The 14,783-nt window shown below is 38.3% G+C and overlaps 1 protein-coding gene across 4 annotated transcripts in view; it reads right to left on the reverse strand.

Moving 5' to 3' along the window:
- SLC6A11 (solute carrier family 6 member 11) overlaps nucleotides 1-14,783 on the reverse strand; it is a 115,736-nt gene that overhangs the window by 52,267 nt on the left and 48,686 nt on the right. The gene's annotated exons all lie outside the window — the stretch shown is intronic.

The raw sequence follows: 14,783 nt of genomic DNA on the forward strand, positions 1-14,783 counted from the left end.
ACAACTGAAAAGAGACATTTTCAACATTGATTGGATGAAAAAGGGCATAAAACAGTATAAAGGAAGTACAGCTGATTCACAAATCTTTTCAAAGTATGTTAATAGAGGGAAAAATTGCTATCTACCTACCTTTCAAAGCTAAAACTTCATATGTGAAAAAAGAAACTAAACCAAAACCTCAAAAGAATACCAGGTGAGTGGATTTGTATGATTGGGATGGTGGAGAGGGAAGCAGAAGCAGCAAAAGGACTGATTTTTCTAGATTGGATGGATGTTTTACAGATTCATTCAGCATAATCTTCTGTTTATCTTGTTTGCTTATCCACAGAGGGAAATCTGCTCCAGAATAATCTTGTCAACTGTCCTGAACCAAATAGCTTACAAACTGCAGAATTTCTTCTAAGCTACAAAAGAATCGCGTGTGAGTACAAGCAGTTTCACTCAGAGTAGAAAGAAGTTCAAAACCCAACAGGTAAGAAAATTCAATGGGATTTGAGATCTGAAAGGAAAATAATCACTAGGAATGCAAGATGAGCCAGAAAATGTGGGTCAGGAGAGGACACCTAATGAAGGTATGTAAGAACCTTATTAAAAGCACAATGAGCACAAGAAGCAGAAGATGCTACATGACACAAGAACAACAGAAAGGAATCAACACTTCTACGATAATACAACATCCCACTAAGGTCATTGGCTGGGACACAGAAAAATCTCTATCCAGCAGAGCTGTGCAAGTCTCATTTTTATCCATGTGGCAGTGAAGGCAATAAACAAATAAATAGAAGTCTGAGTCAAGCCGAAGCAGCTTCCCTTACAATGAAATGAAAACAACTGCAAAATTCATTTTGAGTCAATACCAAAAAAGAATTACATTCTGTGTTGGCATTGTTTGTACTGAACGGGTGGAAGGGAGATACCTCTCAACTGAAATATGCTTTAATAAGCAAAAGTCATTATTTATAAGCCTCATTTCAGTATGAAAAATGTTTCCTATTTTTTTCAGCAAGAGTATTTTTTACATTGGGTCTGACTTCATGAACTCTCCAGCACTTCCCAAGTTCCACTACAACAACATATTATGTGTTTAAAACTCTGCCTACCTGCCGTCAAAAGTTCCAAAAGGAGAAGAAGAAAAACAGTGGAAGTTTTGTCTCAGTGCTGAGGACCCTAGTGCTCTAATAGCCTCTACCAGGCAAACCCAGGAAAACAGCTAAAACTGGAAAGCACTGAAATAGTGCCAAAGGCAGACAATATCGGTGCACTACAGCAGCTCACATCCCCAGCTGAAGTGAGTGAACAATTCACTTAGCTATTTCTCACCACCAATATTCCTCAAGCGGCATCAAGTTTTCTAAATATGTGTTACTTGAAATTATTTGCCAGCTAATTAGCACAGCTGGTTTTGTTTCCAGATTGCCCAGGACCATTGAAAACAAGATCTGTCATTTTTCCTAAAATTGTTCTTCAAGCTTGTTATTTTGACAGGGTCTACAGGCCTAATTTTTAATAAAGGAAATGTGCTGCCTAGATCAAATGCAAAGCTAGATTTCCATGTATTTGTGAAAACCCCCTAATTTAACAGCTACTGCTGCCCCAAAACATTCATTTGTTAGACCTCCAAGAGAAATCAAAGAGAAATGGTCACAAGTATGGCCTAAGATTTCAAGACAAATATCCTGGAACATCTTCACTGCAGAACTGGTGCACTTCACACCGTACCCCAGCAACACCCCAGCTCCTCAGTTATCCCTACTGCTCAACTCAGTGTTTTAATACAAGAGAGTGCACAACTCCACACATCTCCTTCAGAGAGGAACCCTGCTCCGTGAGCAGAAGGGAGTTTTCAGTGATTCTGCAGACACTGCCCAACCCATACACCTGGAAAACAGAGATTAAGCAGCACTTCTTGGAATAGAATTTCCCCTCTGTGCAAACATAATCAGTAAAGCCCAGTCATGGAGAACAGAACACACAGAAGTGTCTATAGAGCATGTAGAAGCAGTTAATTTTATTACATTATTTAAATCAATTATGTGAGCACCTGCATTTAAGCACTAAATAACGGTGAGTGTAGATAAACAGATTCTTTCTTCAATTGACCATATGCATGCACATCTTAGTAACGACCTAATCACTTACATAAAATGTGACAACAGCTTCTAAAACAGTGGTACTGATCATAATACGTGGGCTGGATCCTGAAAGAACATATTTAAATCACAGCTCCATGTATTTCAAGAATTTATTCCAGTAAAAATAGGCCTTGGTCAAAGTCATAGTAAAATTCAGGGCATCAAGACAAGAGACTCATTTTATCTAGATTAAGGCTCATAGGAAACTCTCTGCAAGGTTACCTTAAGTTTACACAGTCTACAAATAAACGCATAGGTCTATTTCTTGGAGCCCCTGCTCTGAAGTGTTCAGAAAGACTGACTAGCGAATCCAGACAATGCAAACCTTGCTGGCCTGAGCAGGGACACAGCCTGAACTAGGGAACTGGGAGACTCTTCATCATACTCTTTCATCAATTTTTTTCTGTCAATAAGTGCCAAAGGAGAAGAGAGCATGAAGACTTACTTCCTAGATAGAGAAATACAGTAAATACAACTCGGAGAAATCTTAGGAACTTAGTGCACTGATTTGCATCCTTCCAGCACTGCTTGCTTCTCAGTCTCCAAAAGTGTATTGCCCACACTCAATATCATCCTATGCTTACCAACAGCCTGAGTGTCCTCAGAGGAGTTATGCTGATAAAAAAAGTAAAGGATGCAACCATTCTAAACACTAATATGCCTAAGAGTGTGCTATCCATTTACTAGAAAGTGCGCTTGTCATGTTAACACACTGTCAACGCAAGAATTCCATCAGTTGTAAAACCACTATGCCCAAAATAATCCTGTGAAGCATGGGAAGGTCTGTACTGTAATTTTTAAATGCAGAAAGTTGCAGAATACCGTTAGCAAAATGAGCACTACAATTCAGTAAGCAGATACAGGTCTGCCAGTGTAAATACAAAAGAAGCAATCCAAAGATAAAATCAGGGTATTACTGTCCCTAGTATCTAAAAGTGTGGTGGATTTTCTTGTTCTGTTTTGTCTAGGGGAGGATGTTTTGTTTTGGTTTTTCAATCTGAAGAAGATATTGAATTAAATTCATTACTTTATCTTCACCATAAATAGGCCAGCCTCAAACCTGAATGTCAAATGAAATTATAGGATCCTATAACTCCTAATATCTAAAAGAATAATGTTATTTTTTGGTTAACATTCAAGTGCATGAAGAGGAAGATGCACCCTGTGGCTGTGGGCAGAGAGAGGAGGACTGATCGAGAGGAATCAAACTTCAGCATCTTGGCTGGGCTCATTACTGCAAGCAAAAGTGTTTATGTAGAGCCCCCATCAAGTAGGGAATTCACAGAGCCACAAATATCTCAAAATCAAAGACTGCTATTTAATCAAGTAAAAGTCAACTTAAAAAAAAAAAATCAATCAGGAAGAATTTTAAATATAAATTAGGACTAATTAATCAACTGAGGGCTTTTTTCATTTTGAAAAGGTCTTTAAAAAGTTCAAGCTTTTATAAATCAACACAGCTCCTTTTCAGAACCTTCCAGGATTTTCAGACTTCTGAATGCCATCTACTTTGCATTTATACATAACAAGCCAGATACTGTTTTTAGTTACTTATATGCACAGAAATCTGAATTTTGCAATGGCTGTTCCTGATATAAGAAAAGACTATTTCTATGAAAATAATTTACAGTGGGTCTGAATTATCCCAGACCAGCACCTGAATTTCCAGTTTTGTTACTGAGTTTACACAGGCAGAAAGAGGGGACTGATAAGGTACCAAATGAACTTGATTTCTTAGCTACTCTAGATGTGCCTTTCAGCTCTCACTGAAGGCACCAGTCAGTATGTTTTGACATATTCTAAAAATATCTAACCTATAAAGCAGATAATACAAGGGTCAGAACAGGACAGATCATTTTCCTGTCACGCAAGATTTTTGGCCAACTCTTTCCTCCGATCCAGAGGACAGCAGAGGTTTGTTTGGCCTTTTTTGCTGGAGAACATGAAACTGGGTTTTGCAGATGAGTGTTGTTCTCCTGCTCTGAAGAATGACTAGTTTCAGTGAATCGACATTGTCCAGGGAACTAGAGCTTGACCAGAACACTCTTTATCATCTCTGAGTTAGGTTGTTCGCTTGTCCTGCTGAATTTTCCTCACTTGTCTTAAAAAAAAAAAACAAAACCCCAAAGATGAGGTTTCCTGGCTAGACCTTCTCCTCCTTCATGTAGCCCCAAGAGGTAAGAGATGCCAGTGAGCAGATATCACTATAGCAAGTACACCAAAGCAGCCCAGCTGCACGAAGTCCTTCACTGGGAAGGAGTCAGGAGGAGAATCAGACGCTGCAGGCAGCATATGAGGTGTTACCAAATAAATATATGACTACGTTAGAAGTTTTAAATAACTGCAAATATTAAAACCGTATTAACACACAGAACAGCAGTACAATAAGAATTAGGAATTTCCCCAGAACTTTGTATCAAAACTAGTCACACATAAGTCTCTTTTTGATACGCAGTCTTTCAGTTTTCCTGGCACTCCAACAGATATGTTAGTGGCCATGCCTAAATGATTTATCAGTCAATTCTGCAGTTTTCTGAGAGTACCAGAGCATTATTAAGTCTTGTGCAGTAAATGCTGGGGAAAAAGTGATTTGTAAACAAGCAGGCAAAAAAGACATCCTCATATCACACCCGTATCTCTTATTTCTTTTGATAACTTTTGTAATAATGGAACTGTCTTGTGTGTTGGACTGGATGACCTTTAACGGTCCCTTCCACCCAAAACCACCCTTTGATTCTATTGGGAGGTTCAGGATGTTTATACTATAATAAAGAGCTTACCATTTATTATTGAAAAAGGTGTGTGTTTGTCTACCCACAGGATGACAGACAAATTTCTGTCGTCCACTGAGGAATATAGGCCCTTATCACCATGGTGACAGCTGAGAGATGTATTTACCATTAAGCATTCGCAATACTACTTGTGTATAAAGTACAATAATTATGACTAGAAATACAACAAATAGCCTTACCACCTAAACTAACAATTATCCTTATCCTCCAGACCCTAATTCTCCAGATTTCTGTTCCCTATAGCTACTATATCTATTATAATGCAGTTAGTTACACCTTTATTTTATTTAAAGACTTATTGCACTGTAACTTCCCTACTAAACAGCATTTAAATCTAACCTCTAAATCACCTCAAGGCTGACTCAAGGACACTGATCTGTGCTGCAATTTGTGGTTTTGAGCTGAGTTTTAGTATCAGAAGAAGAGGTGATGCGATGCATAAGGAAATGAGAGGAACCACACAATAAAGATACTGGGCTAGAAGACAGTGTGATGTAAGAGTATGTTACTGCCACAGATTTGTTCTTCTATCTTGGGCAAATGCTTTGATCTCTCTGCTCAACAGTGATCTCTGTCTGTGATGTGGATGTAAAGGCAAACACTTTGGGGAATAGAGGCATCTCAGTGTGTTCATCCCAGACTTGGTGCACTGAGATTCTAACCTCACAAAGGCACTCCAGGAACAACTGACACACAAACCAAGCCAGAAAAACACTTGCTGACCTTAACTACAATTAGTTATCACACATGCACTAAACACATACTCACAGGAAAGAAATGTGTTTTCATTACAGTTAATTCTGTGCATCACTCTCACAGCAGTGCCTTACACTTTCTACACATGACACAATCAAGCTTACACAGAATGTTTTGAGATTTATTCTTTTATTTTTTAACTACACAAATTTTTCAATTGCCCAGCAGCAGAAGTGAATAGTGTGTGCATGGCAGCCAACTCGCTTCTCAGGGCTGTGTTTTCATTACCAGCACAGCACCAGTAGGTGCCCGAAGCTGCCTTTGTTGCTCATGTAGCAATTTATTTCACTAAGCTTTCCCATTCTTAAGGCTGCGTTTGGATTCAGTCCATGTTAGTTGACACCAGGGTGGTATACAGAACTAAAGTTTGTAAATCTCACAAGAACAGCCTCGTAAACAAAACTTCCACTACAAAGACATCTTTACATTGTAGATAAAGCCAAAAATCTGGCCTATACTGACTGCAGAAACTACAGAGCCTGACTCCCCACTGGCTAGAATATGAGATAGTACTAACCTGTGCATACAGTGCCATGGGTATGGATTCCTACAAACTGCTTTGTAAATCACTAAGAATGAATCAATCTTGAAGCTATATAGATTAGCAATAGCTGAGGACAAACTACCTGGGTAAGAATAGGGGATTACCTGTATTCAGCTGAAGAAATATGAACCACCACTAAGAGACCCAGCACTATAAGCAGATGCCAACTCTACTGTTTCTCTGTTTGAGGGACCAAGGAGATACTTCGTAAGCTCTTGCCAAAAGTGCAAGTAGAAGGTGCAAGTAATATTCCAAATACGTAAACTGAGATCCAACAAAAGCAGTATCTATAGTGATTTCCCTACACACATAAAGAAACTAAGGCATGGGCAACCACACAAACATTTTTGTTAAACGTAACATCATAAAACCTCCAAAGTTACAAATCACAGTCACAAGCAGTAAGTTATGCACTTGAAGGAAAAGTTTTTAGCCCTGATAAATGTGCATCAATAATGAACTCGGTAAAAAGAGCAAGTTATAGTTCGGCTCCTGTTTGATGATATTCTGTATGGCGTTGTTCACTGATTATTTTCTTTGGGTGGGGGAATAAGACAATTGGTAAAGAAAGGCATGTTCTGTGAAAGGAAAAATGAAATATGAAGAGGTTGTATCGGAAGAAATGACTGGAACTAGTACATTTCTAAAGTTTTTGTTTGGTTGGTTTTTAATTTTGTTTGTTTGTTTTGTTTCTTGGGGTTTTTTTGTTGTTGTTTTATCAGGTCACTGTATGTGTTTCTGACAAAGGGCTAAAAGTGCCTAGCAACCTCAACAGAAAAAATAAATGTGTTACCTTTAGCCAATCAATGCATTTCTCCTATAGAGATGCCTCAATGTAATCTGCCTTTTGGCTTCATCTGTAATTTTTCAGCATATTTCGCTGCATTACTGCTGCAAATACCATAGCTGGCCTTCCACCCTTTGCCCCCTCTCCCTTCCCCTGTTCATTCATTAGGTTGACAGACCAAGTGGTTTCTCTGCCCACAAACTCACATCTGCACGTGCCCTGAGCTGCCCTCCAGTGCACTGGAATACGCTTCTGACTTGCTTGTGCTGGGGACCAGGGCTTAGATTCAGTCTAAGTAACTATTAATATGAAAGTGGACTTCTGCTGTTAAGGTGCAGCTGAGAAGGCATGAAATCGCCAAGACATATTTTTCATTTAGGTTTACTATTTGGTACTTTCCCCAGCTGTCAAACAGAAGTCCAGGAAAAACACTAAGAGGCAAAAATCCCTCCTTTTTTAACAAATCTGAGGTGTCCTTAAATGCTCAGTGTGCAGGAGAGTGAAAAAAATATCGCAGTAGCTGTTTTAAAAGCTCACACAGAGGAGGCGGATAGCAGGAACTCTGCATGCATCTCATGAATGTTCTACTTTCCCCCTTTGAATACAGAGATCAGTCTTGGACACAGTGTTAAAGCCTCGCCATGAAGGGCTATTCTTTGCTATTACTTTAGGCTAAAACAAAAGACACTTCAGGAGATACAATCATTGCTGCCTAGTTCCTTTTCCTGGGCTCCTACAATGGACCCCAGTTCTTTTTTTTTTTTTCTTCCACACATCTTTCTCTTATTTTTTTCTTCTGTCCTTTTACTCTTTCTTTCTGCCTCATTGAATCCATTAAGGCCTTTATATAGCCTGCTATTGAGAAATAAATTTTCTTTGGGACTAGTGACTGAGTCTTAACTGCTGGCGAGTAAGGCTTAACTCCTGATGGGAGAGCAGAGAAAATGGTGGGCAAAAGGTACGAAAAGTCCACCTCTGAACTTGCGGTCTTTGAGCAAACCTTGCAGCATCTTGCTAGTAACCAGCTCAAAGAAAAGGTGAAGGGTTTAGAGCAGAAGCCATATGAGTGGTGGCTAAAGTCACTTGGTTTGTTCAGCAGGGAGAAGAGGAGGCTAAGAAGAGACCTCATCACAGTTACAGCTTCCTCACAAGGGCAGGAGGAAGGGCAGGTGCTGAACTCTTATCTCTGGCAACCAATAACAGAACCTGAGGGAATGGCAGGAAGATGTGTCGGGGAGAGTCAGGTTGGACATGAAGAGGTTCTTCACCCAGAGATGCTGGACACTGAACAGGCTCCCCAGGGAGGTGTCACGGCCCCAAGCCTGACAGTGTTCAAGAAGAGACTGGACAATGTCCTCAGACACACGGTGTGACCTGTGGGGTGTCCTGTGCAGGGACAGCATTTGGACTCCATGATCCTTGTGGGTCCCTTCCAACTCAAAACATTCTATGATTCTATGAAATGATGTAATCATTTAACACATTTTCAACCCAATATCCTGTTCACTTGTGGTAGGTAACAATACTGCTGCTCCATTAAGAAAAGAACATTTGCTAAGTTGCTTATAACTTTTCCAATGATGTCACAGTAGAAAGTGAAATACTGGAATGAATAACCAAAGTGACAAGTAAAAAGATCAGACTGCCTCATTCTTTTATGTTTATATACAACAACTACATCATGAAGCAAGCTTGCAAGGTCATTTCTAATAGTTTATAACAATGAACTGCAAATTATTTTCTTAACCAAACAGTATCCTTTTTAGAGATGCAATGGATAATATGAGGCTACCCAACGATAAATTAGGAGAGAAGTCATAAATGTATCATAAGGAGATATCATGTAATAATCTATTATTTTAGGTTTTGACTTGCAGGACTATTTAATCAAGCATCTTAGACAACTCATGTACATGTAGAGACAGCAGCTGTATCAGTGCTTTTTCTTATTTTGCAGCAATACCTTTCAGCAATGCTTTCTGTGCTATGCTTGAGAGAGTACCTACAGAGTCAAAAGGGGTAGCAAGTGATAAGCAGAACCATATTAATGTTTTCTAGCATGTTTTCAAGCTAAAGTTTGTTGAGACAGTATGAAAGACCTTTTCAAAAAGCCAAGCAAATCTGTTCCAGAGCAACGTCCACACTTCTTCACAGGGGACACAGCCTCAGCTCTGGGCCTGCTCCTCTAGATTGTTTTGTAGACACTTGGTATCTGTGAAAGAGTTGATGCTTTCTGTATGTTCTTCTGTCAAGTCAGGACAACATTCCTGACCTTACACCTTTCAGCATCACCCTCTATTTTTATTAACATCTACTTTGTTGTACTTTTAGAGTACATTAAGTGGAGAGACAGCATAAAGTTAACACACTCTTAAATCAGGATGATGCTGAACTTCAGAGAACAGAACACAGAGTAGGAAAAGATCAAAAGAGTCAAAATCAGACAGAATAATATTCAGTGATTATTGAAGCCTCTGTGATATATAAATTAGTTCCACAAAAGGATAAGGATTTATGATGCCATATTGGCAAACAGCTAATGGAGAAGTACAAAACAGCATGGAAGAACTATTTGGGTTTGGCTCCAGCAAAAGAACAGAAATATAGTCATTATGATGCTCATGAGAACTCATTCAAAAAGACTCAAGAAATGAGTCTTGGTGTTAGTGATCATACAAGCAGTGGGATATTCTAATATTAAATAACACAAAAATCTTAAAGGTACATGACAATGTTCCTTCAGCACTTGATATCAGAAAATGCTTTGTGTAGAGCTGCAAAATGACAAAACCTCACCTACAGTTTTACAACAGACTTTTTGTTTCTTTGTTTACTAAATACTTCCCAGGCCTAAACCAATTTTCTTCCAGCAATCCAGATTTTTTTAAAATTGGTGTGACCTGCACATATTACACCAGAAATAATCACACTTACCGGTGTTACCCAGATTTCTTTATGAAAATGTTTCAGACAACAAATTGGAATTCACTGTAAATCTGAACAGTTTACTATTTTGTAAGGAACATAAGCTTTTTCTGTTGTCTGCTTTTTTGTAACCAAACCATTCTTTAATAATGTGTTCTATTGGCATAGAATATATGGCAAAGCAAATGGTTTGGATACAAATTCATATGGCAGTATTATATATGAAGACTATTTTGCAAGATGGAAGCTGTCTTTTTGGTAATTCTTTATCTACATTATCCTTTGGGAGACCTGTTGAAGTCTTCAGTAGACTTTGTGTTTTTGTTCATCAGGCCCAGCTCTTTGCTGCTCTTTGACCGAAAGGGTCATAGCTTGATTTTCCATGAAATGTCAAAGATATTGCACATGGACAAGGACAGTTTACAGCATTTATTACACATCAAATATTCACTGCCTGAACCAGCCTTTGGTTCCAAATCTATTAGTCATTATTATATCAATTCCCCTTTTATCAGGAGTTTCGCTTCTCTCTTTGTGGCTTGCTTTCAATCACGTAACACTTAAATATGCAAAGCTGGGGGTGTGGTAAAATGTTCTAATATCCATCCTTGAAGCTGATAGCAAGATTGCAGGTTGCTTTTTAACACTTTGGATTCAACCTTTCCTTATCTACAGAGTGGGCAGAAGTTGTGCTCTTTTATACACCACAGAGGACAGAAGCACATCATGTGATGATGTTATAAAGACAAGAGCAAGTTTGAGCAGTTGTCCCATGGCTGTGTGACATGTTGTGTGCTGATCAGCTGCCACTGCCATTCATCAACAGGCAGTGATGCTGACTAGGAAAGAAAGACCTTCAGAACCAAACCAAACAAAAAAACCCCAGCTATTAACTTATTAATATAGAAGTATTTCAGTAATTTTGTGTGCATGAATAATTGCAGGCACTCAAAACCGTACTACCTAGGAGCAAATATGTTACCAAATGTGTTTTAATGAGGAGCGAATGACAGAAATATAACAAGTTAAGCAAAAAAAAAAAATATCTGTAACAAAATACTGGAATGAACCTACATGTAGGAAAAAACGTGATTAACAGATGACTCTCATCATGAGGACAATTAAGCACTGGAATAGATTGCCCCAAGACATGAGAAATCTCTGCCCTTGCAGGTTAAGACTCAGTCAATCAGAGCACTAAGAAAACTGTTCTGAGTTGACCCTTTTTTGACCAAGCAGCTGGACAAGAGACTTCCCCAGATCCTTTCCAACCTGTACAATGTCATAATTCTATAAATCTACATACCTAACAGGATTCCAGAATAACAATATAGAGCAAGGATGTGTTGGTGCATCCAGGAATAGGCAAGAAGCTCGAACAGGAAAGAAATGGATGATGAACAAGACAGAGACAACCATAATGCCTTTGTATGACTCTGAGTCTACCGGCCTCTTCACTTCAAAAGGAATTTGCAGAAGTTGCTACAAGTCAGAAATCACTACAAAGTCAGAGGAGCGATTGCTATGTGAAGAAACTCCCATAACTCTCATTAAAAAAGGTGAAAAAAGAAGAAAATATTAGGATTACTTCCTTAAGCAAGTGATTTAGAAAAAAAAAAATAGATGAGGAACTTCTGGTGTCCCATTCTCACAGTTTAAAGCACAAGAATATGTAGCCAGATTAATAACTGGACGGTCAAGATCCAAAAAAGAACCGGTTCCTTGGTACCTGAATATTTCATTAATTTTATATGAAGACAAAAAATTAGCAAGACTCAGCAACTATATAGGTATATACATTATAGAAATACTCAGAATTGTCATAATTAGCAATTCAAAAAGACTTTGGAAAAATAAGATACCAAACCAAGCCCTAATGATCAGAATCTAGAGTGATACTTTCCTTCTGCATAGTTCTCACCTCGTCACTGGAAGTATTTGATGCTAACTACTGAAAATACTCTGCATAAGAAAGATGGGTGTCATGTATTATCAAGCTCAGTAAGTTGCAATATACATATAACATTACTATAACATTACAATGTCATTTTTCTCCTTTTGATTTTTGAGGTTCTCATTCAAAGACCCTGCATTTAGTATATAACACTTTAAATGTGAAAGCAAATGTATAGATAACTTCAGATTTAAGATTCAATAACCGATGGTAAGAACCTCAGAAAAAGCACAAACGTGTTCCTCCTGATAACCCTGAAATTATTTTGATATTACACATCTGTTGGAATGCAAAACTAAAATGTTCTGAGAGAAAGTGATGACTACCAAGAATAGTCATGGAAAAGTTTGAACCATCTTGTTAACAGCATCACAAGCACTTCATTTGGATTTAAACTTTCTTAGGTTTAATATCTTAAAATATTAAATATTCATAATCTGAGTAGATGAGTTCTTCAGCAGTGCTAGTTTGGAGAGCGAGTGATGGTTTTATTTTATGACAGCTTTTAAGGCTTGGATTTTTTTTTTTCACCATGCATTGGGATGCAGAGTAAAAAGAGGAAAGGAGTAAACCAACCTCTTGAATATTTCACAGAACACAGCTGTATAAAGATGGTCTCTCTCTCCCCTTCTCTATTTTATTGCTTTCTGTTTCCCCTGTCCTCTTTCTCTCTAGCTATTCTTTCCCACAGACACCTTCCTGTGAATATTATTCCAAAGGTGATAAGCATGCAGCAAATTTAACAGGCTAGCTTAAAACCACCTTTAATATTACGATAAAAATCTAAAAGTCAATTTTAAATGCTTCCTGGAAATGAGCATATAATAAATTCAATCTAGTGTGAAGGGCTATGATTGGATGAGCTTAAACATAAACTGTCGAAATACCAATATATCAGAAAGGGAAACTGCAGCCTAGAAGACTGTTCTGTCATCTATATTTTATAGCATTTCATTCCTTTGTGGCACCCACACCACCTGACAGCTTATGCCTTTGTTTAGCTGGTCTGGGAAGGCAGTGAGATGGCACAGATTTCCGGTGATTTTGTCTGCATTAAGTGGCAAGCGTAAGAATATTAAAATTCTTAAATACATCTAAAAAGTGAACTTACATCCCGGTGGGAAAAAACAACAACACTGGAAACCAACTGCAGTGTCACACATGTGTCTAGTAAAAAGCCTTCCTCACTAATTACAGGAACAGAAGTGAAAAAAGATGATCAACGTTGGCTATAAACGATCCTTATTGGCGGCTTCTCGAGGAGCGCTGGATCCCCGCACAGTGCGCTGCGCAACACCGCAGGGTCTCCTGTGGGACCCAGCAAGCTACCAGCCTGCTTCTCATCAGCTTGGAAACAAAACTGCTGCTCGTGCTAACCCATTTTAAACACTGTAAATACATCATGAGTCTACTTCTAAAGGTGAATACTAGGTATTAATTCCATTTTATTTCCACTTCTGTGGCAGGACTGCTAGTTATTTCAGCTTAGTCAAAATGCTTATCATCCCATTTTGAGTGGGCAAGACGTGTCTCTTTCTCAGGCTGTTTTACCTAGCCTCTTCAGAAAGGTGGTTACCAAAAATCACACTGAAATAAAATCAAATAAAATTTATTGTAACTACCAGTAAGGTGAGGTTTTAGCTAAGCTACTGGGGAGGAAGGTCAAGCAGGTCAGTTTCACTTTAATTACTTCCAAAATGCAAGATCTATTTCTGGGGAAATGATTTCTACCAATGCTATTTTACTTAAGCACAGTGCAGTTTCGCACAACCTTGTGTGCACGCACGCATGTGTCTTCACAATACATGTTTTTTCCTCTACCCTTGGGTCAGATTATACTATGGTAGAATAGATCTCCATCTTCAGACATTCTTTCTGATGGAAAAGAAGAAAATTAGTTTTGCTCAGTTTCATTTCTTTGGTGCCCACTGTAGCTCCTCAGACAACTCTAAACCACTCTTGTACCTCCCTGGAGTGCAAGCTTCAAAGACATATGGACATTTATCTTGTCATTCCCTTACATCACCTTCGCTTCTCTATATTTTTCTCCTAAGGTTTTTTTTCCCCTCTTTCCTCTGAACTATTCATGCTTATATGTATCCCTACACAGTCTTTCTCAGCATTTTTGCCTGTAGTGACTTGAGAAAAGCAGAGCTGCTTAAATCTGTGTGTGCAAATACTTAAATGAAAAATTCTGTATCAGATTGACTGACACAGTTTGCAAATACAGAGAGAATTCAGCAAATAGATGCAGCCAAAAATTTCAACAGGAAGAAGGATGCGTGTGGTTGAGAAAACAGAAAAATTTCACTCTGCCATTTTCTAAATTAAAAAACAAACAAACAAACAACAACCCCACACACCACAACAAAACACTCCACATTTCAATCATTTCATTTAGAAATGTACGCTACTAAAACAGAAACAAACAAAAAAGTTCAACCGCACTTCAAAACTAAGCAATAAACAATTTAAAATTAAATGAACAAAATTCTTCAATACACCATTTTTTTCCTTGTAGTCTTTGGTTTCAGCATGAAAAACCAATGCTCCGTTTCCATTTACTTTTTTTGTGGGTTGCTTATATTTCTAAATTATCTCTACTTAATGTGTGTAATTTACTTGTGTCACTGAGAGTTTAGACTCCTGTCAGTTTGAGACAAAATTCCAATTTTGGATACCTCAAGCACAGAAACCAACACAACTGAGTTCAAGGACTAGACAGTAGTGCAATCTGCTAAATTAACAAAACCCAAACAGCTTCATCGAGCAGAATTAGCAAAAAGGCAAATCAATGAAACCAAGAAAACAAAACAATGCAAAGAACGACTGATTCTTAATTACCTAGGATTAGAACTTATACACTCCCAATTACAATTACTCACAGCAATGC

Source organism: Columba livia, chromosome 10 (genome assembly GCF_036013475.1).
Source record: "Columba livia isolate bColLiv1 breed racing homer chromosome 10, bColLiv1.pat.W.v2, whole genome shotgun sequence".
NCBI lineage: Eukaryota > Metazoa > Chordata > Aves > Columbiformes > Columbidae > Columba > Columba livia.